The 15,551-nt window shown below is 44.9% G+C and overlaps 1 protein-coding gene across 2 annotated transcripts in view; it reads right to left on the reverse strand.

Moving 5' to 3' along the window:
• Positions 1-4,624, reverse strand: part of MARCHF2 (membrane associated ring-CH-type finger 2) — an 85,138-nt gene extending 80,514 nt beyond the window's left edge. For both annotated transcript variants that reach the window (XR_004540317.1, XM_033954405.1), the window contains exon 1: positions 4,512-4,624. The gene's annotated coding sequence lies outside the window, so the exon portion shown is untranslated. The remainder of the gene's footprint in view (positions 1-4,511) is intronic.
• Between the last annotated feature and the right edge of the window lie 10,927 nt (positions 4,625-15,551).

The following is a 15,551-nucleotide window of genomic DNA, read 5'->3' on the forward strand; positions in this document are numbered from 1 at the left end:
CACAAAATTAAACTACACAAAACTATATTCCTAAACTTGCCATTTGTTTTTTGCATCAATAAAAAAACTTGTTTGATCGTAAATTACACAAAGCGCAACGTATGCTTCTCAACATTAAATCCTACCAGAAAACAGATAACCTCTTTGCAAAGATGGGACCAAAAACTAAAAGTACTAATATATACAAACAAAACCCTAAGATGGAAGACTCTGCATGCAGTACAACCCCAAAGAAAAAGAAACAAATGCGGACCGGCACCGGTCCATGGACCGGTGGTTGAAGAACACTGGGCTAGAAGATGAACTTATTTTATGGTACATGTGATTTGTGAGTTTACATATTGGACTCCTTTTACAAAGGTGCGTTAGGGCCTTAACGTGCGCTAACCGCTACCGCCTCCTCTTGAGCAGGCGGTAGTTTTTCGGCTAGCGCACTAAAAACGCTAGCGCACCTTTGTTTATGTTGAAGTCAGAATCTGCAATGTCTTTTTAAGATGCTTTATTCTATAATAATTTTATTTATGTTTTAATTTGTAATTGTTTTATATTATTTTAACTGCTTTACTGATTTTGTGTATGTGCTTTTGTACTCCACCTAGATGGCCGATAGGCAGATTGAAAACATTTTAAATACGTAAAATAAAAAATAAAGATCTCATGCAAATTCATTGCAGAGAACTGAAAACCCAAATGTGCTCAAGGATCGAGTTGAGATTTCTGGGGAAAAGGAGGACATATGGAGCATCTGAAGCTGAGAAATAATGTTTATAATTAAATAGCCAAACTTTCTAGCAGTGGTATTTCTAAACATAGGCTACACAAGAGTATCTGACAGGCAGCCTATCATCAGACGTACATTAATTTTAAAACACTGGAGTCTATAAGTTGATGCTATTGTTACAGCCTTTCCCTAGAATGAGTCAGATATCCCAAACAGTTGTGTATCCAAATAAGGAAAAAAGGAATTAAACACAGAGCCCAGCACTTTGCCAAAGGTCCTGAGGAACCATTGCACCCCTATAAGAGAGAGAACTTAAAAATGTACCACACACTGCCACAGCAGCTGCAGCCTGCAAACTGGAGAAAAATGCCATGTAGTGAGTGACAAGATGGAAAGCCAAATTTCAGGTCTGGATCAACTTTAGTGCCATAAAGTTTTCTTCGTTTCTACAGATACGTTTTCCACAGCAGCAGCTCTCCTCTCCCACAAAGATCAAACCAGCCAAAATTCTCTGTGTAGCTTTCCCTGAAATAACCTGGCAAATGCTGCAGCCACAACGAGGCAGGAATTTCCACCACCCCTCCTCTTTACAGATTGCTTTCCCTCTTGGTCTGTCAAGTTAATAATTTCAGCTCTGAACAGTATTAAACTGCATTCCCCAAAATCTGCAAATAACTCTCCTATAACCAAAGGATTGAAGCCCAATCCTCTCAGCTCTGGTGCAGAAAACCAAGCACATTAGCAAATGAACAGCTAAAGGGACAGTCACAAAAAGTGGAAAATCACAGACATCTTATTATCTTCAACTTAGAAAACTTTAAAAGCTTTCTTGTTTTCAAAATGACTGAATTTATTTGAACTTAATTACTGTAGTACAAGTTTTTACTGTCTAATATTGTAATTCTGGACAAGTTGATCTAGTTTTTTACTTTTGTTATCCATTCACAAATAATTAGTTAAACGCAAAATTGCAAAGCTTGTATAGTATAGCTTACCACATCAATAAAGCAATTAAAATAAAAATATAATTTTGAAATCTGATGCTGTAGCTCAGTTTTAAATGTGAACTATCTACTGTAGATAAATTCTCCTCTCAGTGAGGATCACAAAGCTAAAGACATAACCATACATATCCCCCCCTCCTTTATTAAACCATGGTAGAAGTTTCTACCACAGCTCGGCCCAGAAAGCTAAATGTTCCAATGCTGCTCTGACACTCAAAGAATTCCTATGAGTGTCGGAGCATTTAACGCCCCAGGCCATGGTAGAAACCTCTACCACTGCTTAGTAAAAGAGGGGCATAATGATTCGATGAGGAATAAATAGGAAATTACTGGCCAGTAAATCTGTGGTAAGCAAATTAATGGAAATGCTTTTAAAACAGAGAATGGTGAAGTTTCTGGAATCCAATGGATTACAGGACCAGAGGCAACATGGATTCACTAGAGGTAGGTCTTGTCAGACAAATCTGATCAATTTCTTTGACTGGGTGATCAGAGATTTGGATAGAGGGAGAGCACTAGATGTGGTGTATTTAGATTTTAGCAAAGCCTTTGAGTGTTCCACACAGACATCTAATAAATAAACTGAGTGCCCTCGGGATGGATCCCAAAGTGATAGGCTGGGTCAGGAACTGATTGAGTGGAAGACGACAGAGGGCAGAGATCCCTCTGAGGAAAGGGTGCCTCAAGGTTCTGTTCTTGTGCCTGTTCTTTTTAACATTTTTATAAGCAATATTGCTGAAGGGCTGTCAGGTAAGATTTGCCTCTTTGCGGTAATACTAAAATCTGCAACAGACACCCCAGATGGAGTGAATAACATGAAGAAAGATCTAGCGAAGCTTAAAGAATGGTCTGAAATTTGGCAGCTAAAATGTAATGTGTTTGGGCTGCAAAAATCCAAAGGAATGGTGCAGTTTGGGGGGGGGGTGAAAATCTTATATGCACAACAGAAGAGCGGGACTTGGGTGTGATTATATGTGATGATCTTTGGTGGCCAAACAGGTTGAAAAGGTGATGACAAAAGCTAGAAGGATGCATAGGGAGACATATGACCAGTAGGAAAAAGGAGGTATTGAAGCCCCTGTATAAGACTCTAGAGAGACCTCATTTATAATAGTGTATAATTCTGGAGACTGTACCTTCAAAAATATATAAACAGAATAGAGTCGGTTCAGAGGAAGGCTACTAAAATGGTTGGTGGTCTTCATTATGAGGCATATGGAGACAGACTTAAAGATCTTAATATGTATACTTTGGAGGAAAAGAAGGAGATGAGAGATATGATAGAGATGTGTAAATACCTACATCACATAAATTAACATGAGGTGAGTCTCTTTCATTTGAAAGGAAGCTCTGGAATGAGTGGACATAGGATGAAGTTAAGAGCTGATAGGCTTAGGAATAATATAAAGAAATACAGTACTGTACTTTTTTTTTTAACAGAAAAATGTGGTAGATTCATGGAATAGTCTCCCAGTAGATGTGGTGGAGACAAAGACTGTGTCTGAATTCAAGAAAGCATGGGATAGGCACATGGAGAGGAGATAATGGATGCTGCAGATGGGCAGACTAGATGGGCCATTTGACCTTTATCTGCCATCATGTTTCTATATTTCTATGTTTCAATGTCAATCTTTTAGAATAGAGACATTTAGCCCCCTTCTGAAATGGAGTATAAATGTCTATGAACTTCTCATGCCCTTATCCCACCCAAAACATACCCAGACTGCATCCCCTTGTCATTGGGATTGATAGGTGCATTTCCTGGCTTTATACAATGGAAATTCAGACCTTTTTGTAACATAAATGTTTATGCATGTATCAAATGCAAGCAGGGCTTATAAAATGAGGACCTACACGACTTTATCTCCCCTTTATCCACAGCCAGCATGAAGCTTGTCAGATTTCTAATGAAATTGAGTCATGAGACTGACTGTTGAGATGAAGAATGGAACACAGGTCCATGGAACAATCACAGGTGTGGATGTCAGCATGAATACCCATCTTAAAGCTGTGAAAATGACCCTAAAGAATAGAGAACCTGTGCAGCTGGAAACCTTGAGCATTCGAGGAAATAACTTGCCCAAGATGACAAGGAGCTGCAGTGGAATTTGAACCAGGCTTCCCTAATTCTCAGCCTGCCGCTCCAACCATTTAAGCTAACGAGGGGTTAGGAGTGAAGATGGGTTCAGGGACAAGAGAAGAGGCGATAAATGAGTGTGTTTAGAGACATTGATGAGAGAGAATACATAGCATGATTGTGTTCAGAGGCTGAAAAGGAGTTCAAAGATGGGTGACGGCTGCAAGATAGAAGGATGGAGGAGAGAGAAGATGGAATGGGAGGTTCAAGGATAGGAAAGGGGTAAAAGAAATGGAGAACAGGGGTGGACAATGAAGAAGGAAAGTGAATCTAGGGGTGAGGAGAGACGGCAAAACATGGGTTCAGGTTAAAGGAGGACCAGTAAGTAGAGATAACAAGTCGTCCCCTAGGCTTGTGTTTCACGCATTTGGCTGTCCCCCTTTTCCGCAAGCATTCAAGGAGCCGATGCACCCTTCGCCCGGTCCGGCATCGCTCTTTCAAAACAACCCCCCCCCCCCCCCCGGGGAACGGTATTTCTCTCTCTCTCAACCAATCAGCTCCCCCCTTCCCCGTCCAGCATCTATCTCTCTCTTTTTTTTCTCTCTCCCCCCGTCAACCATTTCCTTCTCGCCGGTCCAGTAGCTTTCCCTAGCTCTCAACCCACCCCATCCGGCATCGCTTCCTCATTCTCAGCCCCTCCCAGCCTTACCTTCAAACTTATCGCCAGCAGCGATTCATACAGGTAGCTTTCAGCGGCCCCGAGCTACGCCTCTGCCTCGTCCAGTCCCGCCCCGCCGGAAGCAGGAAGTTGCATCACAGGGGAAAGGGGGCGGCGCGGCACGCCGCGACAGAAGTTGAAGGGCGGCGGGAGGATTGGGGAAGGGAGGGGGGGTCGTGGCGTTGAGACGGAGAGATGTCCGGTCGTGAACGAGGAGGAGCGCTTGGGAGTGACGGAGATGCTGAGCGGGGTGTGGTGGGGTTTGCTAGAGAGAAACATCAGACTACGGGAGGGCGGTGGAATGGGGGAATCAAAGAGAAGACCAGACACCGGACCGGGGGGGGGGGGGGGAGAGATGGAGATGCCCGGCTCACGCTAGGCTTTTCGAAGCATCGCCTAGGGCTCATGCAATTGCACTCGCCTTTCCACACGCGTGTATGTTTGGTCTTGATGCCCTTGTACGTTTCCACACTTACTCACCTTTGAATCTGTGAACACAAGAATTTACTATATACAGACCGTATTGACTCTAGGAAAACACAATCTTGCAAGGGTCCTTTGCCTAATCTAGGCTCCTAGGTAGACACCTACTTAGAAGTCTATGTGGGCACCCACTCGGGTGCCTACATAGGCTCCTAAGTAGGTGCCTAAGTGAGTGCCTACCTACTTAGTAGGTACCTATTTAGGTGCCTAGATTGGCGCCTTGCTTGAAATGTAGATGAATGGAGGCCAGGAAGACTAAGATTTAAGGATAATTAAAGCCAGTTGGTTTGCACAACACTAATCATATCAAAGCTGTTTAAATGATGTGTATGTATGACATCATGACCTTATTGTATAGTGAAGACCTAATTGACCAATCTGGTTATTCAAGTGCATACGCTCCATGATTTGTGGTTATGACTGAAGACCTGGTTTTAAGGGTAAACTGAGTGCAGGGAAGGGGTTATCCAGCCACGATGGGGGATGGGCATAGAGCCACAGTGGGGTATAGGGAAGGAGAGATGTTGAGGGGGATGGGAAACAGAGTTGGACCAGGGGGAAGAGAGAGAACATTGGACCTGGAGCTAGAGAGAGGAAGAGAGCATTGTACCTGGGTAGGGTTATCAGATTTCCTCATTAAAAAAGAGGACACCTGGCTCTGCCCCATTTTGCCCCAGCCCCACACAAACCTCATCTCTTCTTCCCCAAATTGGGGCTGCATCTAGAGGGCCTCCGAGCATGTAGATCACTACACGTAAACAGCAGTTTTCTAAATGTTCTATATGTATGTGTAGCCAGTCAAGATGATTTGCCATGAGTTATTTCTAGATTACTTTATTCTTATAGCTTTATGCTTTTCATACAAGTGCTACTACTCAGTTGTGGTTTGGATATTGCAACTTGCAAATTTGAGGCAGCTAACTGATTATCAATAGTTTTCAGATAGATGTCCCATATATGACAATTCATTTTAGGATGGGTTGGAGAGGACTTTGATGGAAACTCCATTAATTTGGACTATCAGAACAATGCCCGGCAAGTGACAAGATGGTTTGGATAGGCTGGAGTGGGCTTCAACGGCAATTCTGGTAGTTGGAACTTAAAGACAGTTCCAGATGGATTTCTACAGTCTATGTCCCAAAAATGCCAAAGAAAGATAATTTAATCATGAATTAAAAAGACAATTTAAAGACTTTTGGGCAGACTGGATGGACCGCTCATGTCTTTCTCTACCGTCATTTACTATGTAGGTAACACATGAGGTCTGCCAACTTTGCACCAGGTAGGCAAGAGACCAGGTGATCCGGCAATTCTTATGCTCTTATGTTCTTCCTGCCACCCATCTTTCTATATACTTAATAATCAAATCACCAACAATAAACTGTCCTCTCCCTTCCCTCCTGGGCAGAAGCCGCTAGAGATACATCCTTGGTGTTTCCTATGACCATTAGAGAACTGGAATAGTGGAACCAGTGTGCAGGTGTATTGGGAGGCAGAGATAGAGGTTTTTTAAATGGGGGTATATTTTATTTCGTTATATCTGTGTTATTCCAAGTTTGCTTTTATTTCCTACTTGTGTCATCTAGTTCTATGTCAATCCCACCTCTTTCCACAAAAACTCAAGATTATGAATATGATAAATATGGTTCCTTGCCATTGGTATTATGGCCAGTGCCACCACCCCAATCTCAAAGACATTTTCTGTTGAGTTTGATTGGCCCCATAGTTAGTTCTAACAGTCTGACTACTATTTGCCCTCTCTGCCTATCCTCTTCTTTAAGCCCTCAACCAGACTCAACACACATTATTTGCTGCTACTGTAGAGCCAGTCTCACAGTATGAGTTGTGCAGATTCCATGGTTTGTACTGTGAGACTTGTACCTTGTGGCAGCAGGAAACGATGGGGACTTCAGGAGTATTTGGAGGCAGAGAGGACACAAAGCACAGAACACTTTAACAAATAAAGAAACAATTAGGGGGAATAGCAACATGGAGGAAACAGAAGACTACTACCCACTTAAAACATGAAAAGGTGAACTCACGCATAATACAAAGATGAATATATGATACTAGTCTTTAAGCCCGTTACATTAACGGGTGCTAGAATATATGTATGTCTGTCTTTCTGTCTCACTCCCTGCCCTTGTGTCTTTCTTCTTTTCTTTCTGTCTCCCTCCCTCCTATTATTTGTCTTTCTTTCTATTTGTCTCTCTTTCTGCCCCCTATGCAGCATTTATCTCCCCTTGTCTACTTTCCTGTACAGTAGCCATATCAGCATTCCCTCCTCCTCCATTTCCTTGTGCATAAGCATTTCCCCCCTCCCTACTTCCCTGTGCAGCATTTTCCTCCCTTGGGTGCTAGAATATATGTGTGTGTCTGTCTTTATTTCTTTCTCTCTCTGTCTCCTTAGCCACTTTTTCCTGTCCATTCTCCCTTCTTTTTACCTCCCCTGTGTCCACCACCACCCCTTCACTGCTCCCCTTATCCAGCAGCAGCCCTTCTCCCTTTGTTTTACCTCCCCCCTGTCCATCATCACCTCTTCCTGCTCCCTCTGTCCAGCAGTAGGTCTCCCTTCATTTCCACCACCACCCACCCACCCCACCCCCGTCCATCAGCATCTCTTCCTGCTCCCCCTGTCCAGCAGTAGGCCTCCCTTCATTTTTTCCCCCTGTCCATCAGCATCTCTTCATAGAAACATAGAAAAAGCGGCAGAAAAGGGCTATAGCCCACCAAGTCTGCCCATTCCAAGTATCCCCCCCTGAATTTACTCCCTTAAAGATCCCACGTGAGTATCCCATTTTTTCTTAAAATCCGTTACGCTACTGGCCTTTATCACCTGGGGTGGGAGTCTGTTCCAATGATCCACCACTCTTTCGGTGAAGAAGTACTTCCTGGGATCGCCATGAAACTTCCCTCCCCTGATTTTCAGCGGATGCCCTCTGGTGGTTGAGGGTCCCATGAGCCAGAAGATATCATCTTCTGACTCGATGCGTCCCGTGATGTACTTATACGTTTCAATCATATCTCCCCGTTCTCTTCTTTCCTCAAGTGAGTACAGCCGCAACTTCTTTAGTCTTTCTTCATACGTGAGATCCTTGAGCCCCATGACCATCCTGGTGGCCGTTCGCTGAACCGACTCGATCCTCAGCACGTCCTTTCGGTAGTGTGGGCTCCAAAACTGAACACAGTACTCTAAGTGAGGCCTCACCATGGCTCTGTACAACGGCATCATAACCTCAGGTCTCCTGCTGACGAAACCTCTACGGATACACCCCATCATTTGTCTTGCCCTGGAGGAAGCCTTCTCCACTTGATTGGCAACCTTCATATCCTCGCTAATGATCACTCCTAGATCGCGTTCCGCCGTAGTTCTAACCAAGGTCTCACCATTTAGTACATAAGTTCTACGGGGGTTTCTCCTGCCCAAGTGCATTATCTTGCATTTTTTAGCATTGAAGCCTAGCTGCCAAGTTTTTGACCATTGTTCCAGCAGCAGTAGGTCGTGTGTCATATTATCAGGTAATAAGCATCTGCCTACTATGTTACAAAGTTTGGCATCGTCGGCGAACAGTGATACCCTTCCTCTAAGTCCTTTCGTCATATCTCTTATGAATAAATTGAATAGGATCGGACCCAGGACCGATCCCTGCGGCACTCCACTGATCAAGTCCGATGCTTTGGATGGGGTACCGTTTACCACCACCTTCTGAAGTCTACCGCTCAGCCAATCCCCAACCCATGTAGTTAGAATGTCTCCTAATCCCATCGATTTCAGCTTGTTCAGTAATCTTCGATGAAGGACGCTATCAAATGCTTTACTGAAGTCCAAGTATACCACGTCCAGTGACTCTCCGGCGTCCAGTTGTCTGGTAACCCAGTCAAAAAAGCTAATCAGATTAGATTGGCAGGATCTACCCCGGGTGAACCCGTGTTGGTGTGGATCACGCAGTTTTTCTTCATCTAGGATTGTGTCAATATTCTGTTTGATCAGTGTTTCCATGAGTTTACACACTATAGACGTGAGACTCACTGGTCTGTAGTTTGCTGTCTCTGTCCTGCAGTCCTTTTTGTGGAGTGGGATTACGTTGGCTGTTTTCCAGTCTAATGGGACCCTTCCTGTGCTTAGGGAAAGATTGAAAAGAACAGATAATGGTTCTGCCAGGACTTCCCTTAACTCCCTGAGCATTCTGGGGTGTAGGTTATCTGGTCCCATGGCTTTGTTTACTTTGAGTCTTGAAAGTTCGCCGTAGACACTACTGGGCGTAAATTCGAAATCTTGAAACGGGTCTTTCCGGTTATCTCCCGTCTGCAGCTGTGGACCAGCTCCCGGCGCTTCGCGGGTGAACACTGAACAGAAGTATTGGTTTAGTAATTCTGCCTTCACAGAGTCTGATTCTGCAAAGTTACCGTCCGATTGCTTCAGGCGTACTATCCCATCTTTGTTTCTTTTTCTGTCGCTAATATAGCTGAAGAAAGATTTATCCCCTTTCTTAATTTTCCGTGCTAGCTCTTCCTCCATTCGGAGTTTGGCCTCTCTGACTGCTGTTTTGACAGCTTTAGATCTGTCTAGATAGTCCTCTTTTGCCCCCTCTCTGCCTAAATGTTTGTAGGCGATAAAAGCGTCTCTTTTCTGTTTAACTAGGTCTGAAATTTCTTTACTGAACCATTGGGGTCTTTTGTTTCTCCTGCGTTTACTTACAGTCTTTATGTATCGGTCTGTTGCTTCGTGTAGTATGGACTTCAGAGACGACCACATATCCTCCACATTATCAGTTTTTGCTTGTTTATGTAGCTCCTCATGGACGAAATCTCCCATGCGGTTGAAGTCTGTGCCTCTAAAGTTGAGAACCCTTGTTGCTGTGTTTGTTTTCGGGAATCCTTTCTTGAGGTTGAGCCAAACCATATTATGGTCGCTGGAGGCCAGTGTTTCTCCTACTGAGACTTCCGTGACGCTATCTCCGTTGGTGAGAACCAGGTCTAGTAACGCCTTGTCCCTGGTGGGTTCCAATACCAATTGCTTGAGACATGCGCCCTTTATGGAGTTTAATATTCTTCTGGTGCTACCCGTAGTCGCGGAGAGTGTGTCCCAATCTGCATCTGGCATGTTGAAGTCTCCTAGCATTACAGAGTCCCCGCGCAGTGTGATATTCTCTATGTCCTCGATTAATTCCATGTCTTTGTCCTCCTGTTGCCTGGGAGGTCTATATATCACACCAAGGTATAGGCATCTTTCATTCCCTCTGGCCAGGTTCACCCAGAGGGATTCCCCAGTGTATCTAACATCTGTGATTCTGGTGGTTTTGATGCTTTCCTTAGTGTATAGCGCTACTCCTCCTCCCAATTTACCCACTCGGTCGCAGCGAAGTAGGTTGTACCCTGGTATAACCATATCCCACCCATGCGATTCCTTGAACCAGGTTTCAGATATCGCTATCACGTCAAGATCGGCATTTGTTATTTCAGTCTCTAATTCTAGAATCTTATTGCCCAAGCTGTGCGCATTAACATACATGGCCCTCCATTTCTGTGAAGAGTTTACTTTATGAGTTAGTGTGGCTCCTAAATTATCATTGATATTTCTCCCTGAATTAATGTGGATGTCATTGGTACTTACCTTAGACTTGGTAGTGTGAGTGCGACTTGCCTCCTCAGGGTGGTTTCTTACTGCTATGGGATATAAGTATATACCCTCCCCCAACTTACCTAGTTTAAAGCCCTATGGAGTAGGCGGGCCAATCGATGTCCAAATACGTTTCTACCTCTTCTGGTTAGGTGGAGTCCATCTGGTCCTTGTAGTCCCTGGAGCGTCTCGCCATGGTTTAGGAATCCAAAGTTCATTTCTCTGCACCATTCTCGGAGCCATTCGTTAGTCCGTTGAATACGCTCTTCTCTAGCTCTGCCTTTGTTTCTTACTGGAAGAATTGATGAAAAGACCACCTGTGCTCCTATCTGCTTCAACTTCTTTCCCAGCGCTCCAAAATCTCTGGGTATGTTCTCTGTGGTATTTCTCGCAGTGTCGTTTGTGCCTACATGGATGAGAAACATGGGAAAATGATCATTAGGTTTTAGAATTTTGTCTAGGTTAGTGGTAATATCCTGGATCTTGGCTCCAGGGAGACAGCAGACCTCTCTTGACTGCAAATTAGGCCTGCATATTGGTCCCTCGGTGCCCCTTAGCATGGAGTCACCAATGACTACCACTCTTCGTTCCTTCCGACGGGGCTGGTCCGCGTGCTCTGGAAATGATGTTGTGAGCTGGGCATCCTCTTGAGCCTCTTCTGATATTTCCTCGGTGGCTCCTTCCTGTAGGATCTGAAATCTATTTCTCAGAGTTAGCTGTGGTAGTGATGAACTGCTATCCTGTTGAAGAGAAAAAGAAGAAGAGAGTGAGAATGAGGTGGGTTTATTTCGCTTGCCTGTAGAGGAGGTTACTAGCTGCCAGGGGCCTGCTTCTCCAATCATCTCCTGTATTCCAATCGTTGTGTTTAGCGCAGTAGGTTTGGGCGTGTCGAGGATGGACCTGTTGTGGGTTCTCTCTGTGAGGTGCGACAGTTTCAGGATGGCGTCGTCGATGAAGGCCTCGTCATCCCTTATGCTCCTCAGGCGCTTTACCTCCTCCCTGAGGCTCAGTAGTTCCTGTAAGATATCCTCGCCTAAGCTTCCCAGCTCCTCTGTCTGTGTAGAGACTGTAGTGCACTTTGAGACGCGGCAGAGCAAATCAGGGCAGTAGAAGTGCCTGAAGCAGCGTGTGAAGACTGCTGCTTAAATCGCCGGGTAGGTATTCGGGTCAGCGGCAAGGGAAGGGTGGTGAGCGGCAAAGGACTCTCTGAGAGGGGGGGGCAAATGCGCTGTGTTGGGGGAAGGGTAGGCAGATGCGGGGACCGGGTTGCGCGTTTTCACAGCTTCTGTGGTGCCTGAGCTGCAGGAGAGGGAGCGGGTTGTACGAGGCGGGGGAGGCCCCGACTTCCCGAGCTGCAGCTTCTTCGTCGTTGAAAGTCGCCACCGCCGCAGCTCCTGTCTCGCAGCTGTGTAATTTTTTTTATTTTTATTTGAAAGCCGCCGCCGGGGCCGCACATGCGCAGTCGTATTTTCGCGACAGCTCAGGGAACACGTTTTTTTTAGTGCGCATGCGCGGCCTACCATTTTATTATATTAGATATAGTACACAGATGGTATAAATAGGTAATATATATATACATATATTTAACTCATGTATTGTAACACCATTACTGAAGCTCATGCAAACCGCTCTGAATTGACTCCCCAGTCATTAGTAACGTTATAGAAGCTTCCAATAAACATAATCAGCTCTCGCTGAAGATGTGTGAAGGCCCACTTTACACAGAGACTTCCTTGTCAGGACAGTCACAATTCCGTCACAATTTTACAAAAGACTTTGTCAATTTTGTGAAGTCTTTTGTAAAATACAGTAAGGAGGTGCAGGAGTAAATGTGTCTCTGCTGGCACATCCAGAGGAAACAGCAATTTTGGATAGCTGCATGTGAAAAAAAAAAAAAAAAAAAAGGAGTATCCTGTTCTTACCAAAAGTTCAGTATCTGAAGCTTTCTAAAATTGCTGCTCCTGAGATCATCAATCCTTCCCAACCCCACATCTTTCCCAGCACTCTCTTTGATATCGAGTAGTCCCTTGTACCCCCCTCCCCCATGCACTCTTGAAAAGGCAGATCCCGCTCCTAAAGAATACCATTCTCTCAACCCAACCCAGGATCTTTCCAGGGGTCTCCTTGATGTCTAATAGTAAACAGGAACAATCTGCAATTGCTGTTTCCCCTTGGGGAGCTGGGTTCAAAATAGCACTGGTTAACTTCTAGCAGTAGTTTCACAGTGCTATTACTAAGAGTCAAGTATCAAATAAGGAGCAAAAGCCCTTATTTGGCAGCTTGATCTCTAGGTTCTAATACTAGGCATTGATTATTGCCATTTTGAGCCTGGGATCTGATGGGTTAGGAGCAATTGAGGATCACCTCTGCCCACCTTTAGATACCAGGCAGATCTCTGATAAGATCTGGGAGAGGTGAGAGTGTTCATTGGGGGGGAGGGTCCTGCCATTGTTGGGAGAAGAGTTCAGGAGACAATTTGATGTCAAAAGAGTAGGCAGAGATTAAATTGACTAATCTTAATCTCAGAGGGATGCAGAGGACATCTCCAATTCTAGGTGCCCGACTCGGTTTACTAGATGAATTTTATATGAGGTAAAGGGCTTCCTCCAAAAAAAACCCACCTGCACTACATGATCATTAATACAACTTTCTCCAACCCGGGCTTTTAGATGGCAGGAAAGGTGTGTCTACAAAGGGGAACAGTTGGGAACACCTCAAGCTCGTTCAGAGTCGGTTAGGGACGGTTTAAAGAAAAGGAGAAGTAAGAGGCGGAGGTGGGGAGACAATGGGGGGGGGAGCAACTAGGCAGGAACGGCTGCAGCATCCCCTTACACAAAAACTGCCTGCTGCAACCACCACCCTAGCGATGGCCAGACCCGCGCCGAGTATGGAGTTGGCACCTCCTAGCCCCAGGCGCCGGGTGCGTAACCAGCCCACACCAACACAAACAGGTGAGAGATAGGAAGAGGGGCCGTGAGAAAGCGCATCTGTCTGACATCATCCTGACCACAGTGCAGCTCGCGCCTCAAGACGAGGGACTCGGGCGAGTGATGCCACATCCTGCCCCTTGCTGTGTGTGTGAGCGCATAAAGCCCAGCTGTCGCGTGCACACTGTCCCTCAGTAGCCGGCGGCGAGATCCAGCACTGTTCTCAGCAATCGCCTGCCCCGTTGTCCCCACGCACAGCTTCGGGATGCCGCCTCTGACATTTCGGTGTCCCCAAGCTATGAGTGGGGACAACAGGACAGGGGATCTGAAAAAGGGACAGTCCCGTTCAAAACGGGACATACATACTGTAGTTTTATTTTATTGCTAATGTGATTTTGGAAAAAAAAAAGTTTAATTTTTAACCACTGTTAAGATAATTTCATAAAATATCTTGCGTGTGCGAGGAAATTGGTTTTCTAAAATTGTGTGGGTCTGTATATGGGTGGAGGTGTTGCATATTTTATAAAATAAAATACACAAGTATACGTGTACTTGCATTTTCTTTGAATCAGGTATAACTTTCGGTGCCACTGGAGATTATTATAGGAGCCTGTTAGATAAAGGCAATGTATATAATTTGCCTTTGTAAAATAGGAGTGTGGGTTTTGTTTTAACATACATTTGGCTATCAAGAATCTAGTAAACAGAAAACTGAAGACAGAGAGAAACATATTCCTGTTTTCTTGATGAAAGAGGAACTCCATGCACATCTTAACTGCGGTACCATGGTGAATTAGGCAAGTCTCTTATTCTTAAATAATTGATGAATTTAAAGAAACCTGAAATTTTGTTTTGTAAAAGAGAGGTTTTGCTCTTGGATGAATACAGCCCCTAATTATTTTATTCTTAGTTTGGTCTAAGGCAGGGGTGTCAAATGTCAGTCCTCGAGGGCCGCAATCCAGTCGAGTTTTCAGGATTTCCTCAATGACTATGCATAAGATCTATTAGCATACAATGAAAGCAGTGCCTGCAAATAGATCTCATGAATATCCATTGGGGAAAACCTGATTGGATTGCAGCCCTCAAGGACCGGCATTTGACACCCCTGGTCTAAGGCATAGATTTGCAAACTTGAATCTGGAAGTACGCTAGCCAGTCAGGTGTTCAGGATATCTGCAATGAATACCAGGAGAGGGCAGAACCCTGGAATCCCAACAAGGACTGCGTTTCAAGGAGTAGGCAGTGATCAACAGTATCAAAGGCAGCAGACAGATTGAGAAAGATGAGGATAGAGTAGAGGCCTTTGGATCTGGCCAAGAAGAAGTCATTGGAAACTTTAGTGAGGGCAGTTTCCATGGAATGCAGCGGACAAAAGCCTGACTGAAGTGGATCCCGAATAGCATGGGATGAGAGGAAGTCCAGGTAATGGTGATGAACAGCATGTTCAAGTAATTTGGATAAGGGGAGGAGGGATATGGGACAATAGTTGGAGGGATACGTAGGGTCCAGTGAGGGTTTCTTGAGGAGGGGTGTGATAATGGCATGTTTGAAGGCATCAGGGTCAGTTGCAGTGGAGAGCAATAAGTTGAGGATGTGACAGATAGGAGGGATGACAGAAAGCGAGATAGCACCAAGTAGGTGAGTGGGAATCAGATCGGAAGAGCAGGTAATGGGTTTGGAGGATGAGAGATGTATGGTTTCCTCTGATATCAGAGAAAGAGGAGAGGGTGGGTGGCCGGTGTTGAGGGGAGGTTATTAGAAGGGGCAGATGGAGGGAGGGGTGAGGGAAGCAGCCTGGTTGACAGCTCAAAGCGAATCTTCTGAATCTTATTGTAGAAGGAGGAAGTGAACTGCTAAACACAGGTCACTTCTTCCTTCTCTGCAGGCTCAGCCTCAATTGCTTATGTGAACTGCAAGACCCCTCCACTTTTCATAAACTATCTGGTCTAAGCCATCAGAGGAGGAGGAATTAGTGACCTGTGTTTAGCAGTTCACTTCCTC

Source organism: Geotrypetes seraphini, chromosome 8 (assembly GCF_902459505.1).
Source record: "Geotrypetes seraphini chromosome 8, aGeoSer1.1, whole genome shotgun sequence".
In the NCBI taxonomy this organism is placed as follows: domain Eukaryota; kingdom Metazoa; phylum Chordata; class Amphibia; order Gymnophiona; family Dermophiidae; genus Geotrypetes; species Geotrypetes seraphini.